The sequence below is a fragment of the Carlito syrichta genome, unplaced genomic scaffold (assembly GCF_000164805.1).
Source record: "Carlito syrichta isolate Samal-C Ts95f unplaced genomic scaffold, Tarsius_syrichta-2.0.1 Scaffold314375, whole genome shotgun sequence".
In the NCBI taxonomy this organism is placed as follows: Eukaryota; Metazoa; Chordata; class Mammalia; order Primates; family Tarsiidae; genus Carlito; species Carlito syrichta.
This window is the reverse complement of record NW_007258471.1, coordinates 436,893-444,625: the sequence shown is the minus strand read 5'-3', so window position 1 is coordinate 444,625 and position 7,733 is coordinate 436,893.

The following is a 7,733-nucleotide window of genomic DNA, read 5'->3' as shown; positions in this document are numbered from 1 at the left end:
TCTATGCCAGAGGGGTGTCTTTTTTATTATTATTATTCATTGCTGACTGAAACTGGCAGATGATAGACCAGTATCTTTTGACCATCTGCACTTTATTTGGAAGGAAGCAGGGGATGTCCACCCTGAAAAAAAGTGACCAACAACATCTGACTCTTGTAGACGGGACTTCTCAAGAAGCCATTCCCTGGAGTTTCTGTTACAGCTGTAAACCAAAGCGGAGCTGGTGCGTCCGTAGGAGTCTCACCTTATGACAACTAGTTCCTGCCTTTCGTCCAGTACCACATCCCTGGAGCTTCTGGCCAACCCACTTGTAGACTTCTAGGGGACATATCTTTATTCTGTTTCAGGAAACCAGTCACTACCAGTCCACACACGTACTTATGTATGTCAGTGTCCAGCATCATGTCCCCACCAGAGTCGTGGGCAGTTCAGGAAATACCCACCTTCGTCTTGGTTCTTTGTTGCCTTAGGTTGCTCAGAGAAAGATCACAGCAAAAAATGTGCACTCTCAGTTTACAGCTGTTAAGTGATTTGATTCTCCACACCCCCCGCCAAGAGAAAGCCTACCTAACCCCGTTTCTGATCCTGCCTCTCTACTGGCTTACAGGAGGTGACCCTCCCCTAGCCCCTTGACTGACGCCCGCCTGGTCTCTATTCCATCCCGCCCCTGCCTGGCTGGCAACCCTGGCCAGGCTGAGTGGGACTTGACTGCACACCCCTGTACCACACCCACCCACCCATCCCACCCATCCCCCGACCCGACAGGCTCCTTACATGGCCTCAGGTCTGTGCCATGGATTGCTTCCACGGGGACGTGTGGAAGGCCCAGCAGGTGGGCACAGGGAGTGCAGGCTGGCCAGGCTGCCCCTTGCAGGCTCTGGAAGGAGCCCCGCCCACCCAGCTCTCCTCCCCACTGCACCGCATCAACCAGGTGAGACTCACACTGTGACTCCGGGGTTGGCAGATGCAACTTTGAGCCGTGTAAGTCCCATCACAGGCTGCCCTGCCAAGGGAGACCAAACCATGCCAGCCACACTGGCGACTACTGCTGTCCAGCCCTTGCACTTTCTGACCACTGTCACTGTGCAACTCATCACCTCTGCCACTAATGACCAGGAAAGGGGTTTGTTTAACTCCTGGTGTCTAAACGATCTTAGTTGTTGGTAAGGTGGGGAGAAGGAAGGTGGACACTGCAGAGTCCTGGGAGGGGAGGGGAGGGAGGGAGTTGATTTTGTCCACAGTGACTCATCTGTGGTCTGTTTCTTAACTGCAGCTGGTTTCGGTGGGCTTTCCCCCAGCCCCGGGGGAACAGATGCTGCCTGGGTTGTGGGCACAATAACTCCTTAAGGAGCTACGTCCAGACACGGCGGCACTGGGCTGTCCTTGCCTCCTGTATCTGCCAGAAAACTTTTAAAACTATTCACCCTCACTTCTCCATTAATGAGGGTAACCAGTCACCTTCCTGTAGGAGAGGTTGACCTGTTGGGTGTTCTTTGTACGTGGTGTGTACCCTAACCCCTTACTGTTCATGCATTCCACAGTATCTTGTGTCATTTTAAAAATCACAATTGGCTTTGGACATTTGTAATACACTGGTATCTGCAGAAGTAAGCAGTGTTCTTCAATCACCAGCCTTCTGCTCAAAAGGATGCATCAGAGAAGGAGGGAGCGGGGAGGCCCATGGGTGTGGCATGGAGCCAAAATGTACTATTTAAATATGTGGTTCCACTGATGAAACACACATACTGTGTAATCGTGGTGCTTTTGTTCTTAGTTTCTACCTTTAGGTCCCTTCAGACTCGAAGTTCCTTCTGATGGCTTAAGAGATTTTTGAGAGGAAGGGTAAGGGGTGGTGAATGTGAGACTTGGGCTGTGTCAGAGGCTGCTGGATCATGGACATGGCTCGGTTGGAAGTGCCCTGAACATACATACACTGAGTTAATAATGACACCATTCACCAGCAATTCTGAGATACTGTGCTTCCAACCCTGTCTTAATTTACCAATCCAGAAGGGGTTAAATTGGGTTTATTTGCTTTGGCATATGCATTCCCAGCAGGGTGAAGAAAGGTTTAAATTAAAGAATTTATTTTCTTTTTTCCTCTTCCTCTCTCTACTAGTGTTTGCATAGGAGAAAGTTAGACTTCCAGAAATCATTGTTTCTGTTTCAAATTGAGTATTGATTTTTTTTTTTACATTGACTTTGTATCAAGTCCTTTTTGAAAGAATAACAAAATCAAATGCAGGATCTTTGTAAAGCCTTTGCACTTTCAACCTCTTAATAGCTTGAGTTACCTGTGCAGTGGAAACAATGTAAATTACATCACAAAAATTCCGGGTTTCAGAAAGCTGCACCACACAGTTGAACTTGTCCCCTTTTTTTAAAAAAGGGATGAACTGTGCCCAAAGATTGGCAGAATAGGCGGTCATATTATAGGAGACAGGATTTCATTTGCCTGAAGCGTTGATAGATTTTCTATCATTTTCAGCCCAAGTTACTAAGATGTGAACACTAAATGTTAAACAGAAGAACTTAATAAGGGGTACATGTCTGAGATTACTGTCTTCCCTGGTGGTGTTTTAACCAGCAGCTAACTTGTTCTCAAGTGTATACTTTTGAAGTTATGACCATTTTTAATAGTCCACGAACTGAATGTTTAGAGTCTGCATTCTTAGAATGGGAAGAAATTTTAAGGCCATGTATTTCATCCATCCGTTGCGTTATCAAAGTGTGAAGTCAAAATGCCTAATACTTTTGCCAGTGTTCATAAAGTAAACCCCGGAGAAGATGTCAACCACCAGTTTTTGACTCAGCTATCATCATCTTCCTTCCCTGCCCCCTCTGTTTTCCCCTTTTGGAATCTATACAGAAGACTAATTCTTTACAGAAAATGCCTCGGTGTGTGTGTCATGTTGTGGTTCGTTGCCTGGAGCTTGGGGCTCCTTTTTTAATGGGGAGATCGGTTATGCTGGTGTGTGTTGGATAGGAAGAAGGTGCCCACCCCTCACCTCGTTATAGCGGTTGGTGGTAGTCAGATCTTATTTTGCCTCTCATCTTCACTTCGATGTATTTACATAACAGCAGTAGCTCTGTGGGACACTACCGGCGTCTTGGACTGATAGAAATTGATTACCCTGCTGCTGTAACTCGTGACTGAGTGAGTCTTCCAACCACTCAGCAAAACTGACAAAACTTAGGGCACCCTCTTCCGTCTGGGCCCTGCTCTGCACGGCTCCCTCAGCAGAGAGGCTTGTTTGTTTGTGGGTATTTGTTTTCGTCTATGTGAACACTCTGCGTCGGTATTACCAGGCGGACAGCACGTTTATCTGAGAGACATCTTAACACCTGTGTCATCTGCAGCTGACAGGCATGTATCTCAGTGGGTGGATACGTGTGAATGTGTATGCAACTGAGTGTGTGAAGGTGCATGCATATTTCTGATGCCCTGTGTTTGAGAGATTTCCTATTGTTCCCGTCTTTTGGGAGGTTACTTGGAAGCCAGTGGTTCCCTCCCCAACTTTATTCCTTTGTCACTGGCTTCTCACTGGAGTGAATGGCTTCTGGGAGGCCCGCTGTCCTGCAGGCAGGTCCATTCACCTCTCCCTTGCTTTAGCATCCCGAGACCCGAAAGCAGCAAGAAACAGACAAAGGTTAGATTCGATGAGAATTACTGTTCAAATGTCGCTACCCTGGAAGCCTTACTGTGTCTTTCTTAATGTAACTTAAAATTGGGCTTTATTAAATTTAAAAAAAAAAAGGATTCGTTACTAAAAGTAGCACAGAGATGTTATATTTATTTAGTCCTGCAGTAGAGACCCTGCGATTGTAAAGTGATGTAAGTATTTCTGGGTAGTGTTTGTGCTTTATGGATTTGTTACAAAAAAATAAATCACTACTGTGAACTTACTACTATGTAACCTTGTGGTCGGATTCCATAATAAATAAAATATGAATCGTTCTTAAGCCCTGTAGCACAGTTCTTGATTGGGATTCAGTGCAGCATTGAATTGAGATAGTATAGGCACTTTATTGGAATAACTGTGTTGAGTTTTAACCAAATGTAGGCTCAGAAAATGAGATTTTGGATCACATTTTGACAACATTTTGGCCAAAGAAGAAAGACAAGCGTACTAACATACTGTTAATACTGTTCTACACAGCCTTGGTATCCTCACACTTGCGGAAGGTAGGAGTTATCTTGACTTTACAGGTGAGAAAAAGGAAGGTCAGAAAGGAAGGGACCCTCCAAGTCCTCATGGTTTGTAAATGGAATTTCAAGCTAGATGTTTGATTCCAGCGCCCCGGTCCTCTGTACCTTGGAGTGTGGTATAAACGAAAACGATTTGACATTTCTGGACATGGAGGAGGGGCCTAGAGGTCACTGGACTGGGAGATTCACTGGGAGGGTCACTTTTACTTTGGGTTTACACCTTGTGGTCCCTTGGGAAGCTTCTCCACTATGCCAGCAGGTTTCTTAGGCTATTTGATGGAAAGAACTTAAGAAGCCCCCCTCCCCCAGGAAGATCCAGCCCCACCAATGTTGCAGCTGCCACAGAACAGGTGCTGTTGTTCCTGGCAGCTGCCCTTTGCTTTTGCCTCTTCCTCCTGGCTGGCTTGGACAGGATGTGCTCCTTGGGCCACGGGTGCAGGCAGGTGTGCACAGACTTGACCTGGCCTCTAACTGGTGCTTGTGCCCCAAGCACCCACCCTGCTTGGGCACGAGAGAAGCTGGAGGCCTTGGCCTGTCTCCTTGGCATCCGTGTTCTCGGCAAGCAGTTTGCCCCTTCCTGTTTCCCCCAGATGTACTCTCAAGACTTGACAGCACGGACATAAAAGAGGGTTCTGAGAACACCATTGTTTGTTTCTGTGTCTGCACGTTTTGATTCAGGTGTGCATCAACCACCTTTCTCTGCCCGGCTGCTTGCTTTCAGGGGAAGACAGGACAAGGGAAGATAGATGGTGCTCCCATCTGTCAGTGTTGCTTCTCGTATGGAGCTAAGATGAACTTTCAAAGAGTGGATAAGGAATGTAAAACTACTGAATAAGATTAGATTTTAGGGCTCTGTGAGCCCCTTTTGCCAGGTCCTGTTCTATTTCTACATAAATAACCCAATTTGTTTCACCTGTAAAGTAGGTCTCTTTAGTGGGTGCTTTTAGCATGTTCCCCACAAAATAGTTTCTTAAAGCCTTATACAGCACAGTGAAAAGTCATTTTCAATGTGGCACCAAAAGACTTCTGTTGATGTCTCTCTCAGCTTAAAAACATCTGTGTTTTGTCCTTGTCTTAGTGAAATAAAGACACTTTTAAGCCTCAGGGAGAAATGTGACAAACCCCAGGCTTTTATCTTAAAAATGTCTTTGGCACTTATTCTGGCACTGAAATTATGTTTGGATAACAATATTTGAATGTATAGTTGTCTGGTGTTGTGTGTGCTTGTGTTTATCTGAGCTTTTACTTGTGGGTATGGACGTTCATTGTGAAGCTCACCATTTAGGAGTTTCTAAACCCTGAAAAGCCCTCAGCCTAGGAAAGCTTCATCTGTGAGGACCAGAGACTGTCACTCAGGGAATTATTGATGGGACACGGGCATCTGATCCGCAGGTAACAAATTTCATTCAACTCAGGTTGTAGGGAGCTGAGTTGCACACCATCATCATTCTAGGGGCCAGGTAGAAAGACGTGACAGTTGCTTTTCATCTGCCAGTGCCCCTCAGTTACGGAAGGAATGCGATATTTACTTGGTGTCCATCATCACTCTTTAAAAAAAGGAACATGACGGTCTAAACTTCAGCAATCATTTATTTTTATAGTGGATTCACTGTAGGCTTTCATTAATGGCAAATCCTCTGGGACCCCTAAATTATGATGTGAACCAAATTTGATTTCCAAGCAGTCATTTAAGAGCACAACTATTGCGTGAAGTGCAGGATACCAGCAAGGATGAGGGTCGAAGCAGATACTGGCTCACTGAGGTGGTGAATTTAACTCACCTTGTGGGTGCCCCTTCCTCAGCAAAGGTGCTAGTGAGAGGCCCGGAGAGCCTGGTCCAGGTCTCAGCTAAGAGGAGAGTATTTGACAATTGCTTTTGTTAGAATGACTTTACATTTCTGGATTTTGAATCCAGCATCAATTCAGAAAGTTCAGTGATGAAACCATTTGTCTGTATCTGATTGAGTCATAACTGTGCAGGGACCTTTTACGTTCTTTTTGAGTAGTTAATACTTTGTAACCAGGAGGGACAGTTTGGCCAACCAGCTCTACTCATGGTCACCGTATATGTATGACAAAGCTTGAGTGTGAGTGCCTGCATTAGCTGGGTGGTGGGCTCCATCGAGACATGCCTAAGCATGTAAACGGGTGAAGTACACTACCAGCGACCATCTGCACAAGTCTGTTTACTTACATTCATAAGGTTCATGCTATGAAACCTCTTCCCATTATGATGTCAGTAACAGCATTATCATCTCGGATAGACACGGTGTACCTGTCATCCAAGTTACTATGTTCTCTTTTGGGTCCTCCAATTATAGCCCTCCCCCATCCCAATTAACTGTAAAACATTTTACACATTACATTTTTTATACTGTAAACTTGGAAAATAAATTGAAACCCCAAATCATATGTTGTTTTTGTCTGCAATCTAAAAAGCTGTTTGCTTTTCTTTGGGTACAATGGTGCACACCTGTAATCCCAGCACTTTGGGAGGCCAAGGCAGGAGGATTGCTTGAGCCCAGGAGTTCAAGACCAGACTGGGCAATGTAGTGAAACTTCGTCTCTACAAAAAAAATTTTAAAAATTAGCTGGGCATGGCAGCTCATACCTGTAGCCCCAGCTACTCTGGAGGCTGAAGTGAAAGGATTGCCTGAGCCCAGGAGGTCCAGGCTGTATTAAGCTGTGATCATGACACTGTACTCCAGCCTGGGCAACAGAGTGGGACACTGACTAAAAAGAATTTTTTTTTTAACTTTTTAGGGAACATTTTTACTTTTGCATCATTTTGAGACCCTCTTAAAGACAACCTGTCATGTTTCTGTGAAAACCAAGAGAATGCCGGGCTCGGTGGCTCAGCCTGTAATCCCGTGCTTTGGGAGGCTGAGGTGAGTGGATTGCCTGAGCCTGCAGGTTCAAGACCCACTTGGGCAACTTGGCAAGACCTCATCTCTGCCATAAATCAAAAAATAGCCGGGCGTGGTAGCGTGCGCCTGTAGTTCCAGCTATTCGGAAGGCTGAGGCGGAAGGATCGCCGGAGCCCAGCAGATCAAGGCTGCGGTGGCCGGGAGCGGCCACTGTACTCCATTCTAGGTGACAGAGTGAGACTCCAATTCAAAAAAAAAAAAGAAAGAAAACCAGGAGAATTATAATGATAGATTGGGAAAGTAGAATTACCATTGTAACAAAAACTGGTTGTCAATCTTTTTACGGTGAAGAAAATCTTTTAAGTGAATAGATAACTAAAAAAGAAATTCTGGCAGGGCACAGTGGGTCATGCCTATAATCCCAGCACTTTGGAAGGCTGAGGTGAGAGGATTGCCTGAGCCCACGGATTTAAGGCCAGCCTGGGCAACTTGGTGAGACCTCATCTCTACAATAAATCAAAAAATTAGCCGGACATGGTGGTGCATGCCTATAATTCCAGCTACTTGGAAGGCTGAGGTGGAAGGATCACCTGAGACCAGCAGGTCGAGGCTGTGGTGGCTGTGAGCGTGCCACTGCACTCCAGCCTGGGCGACAG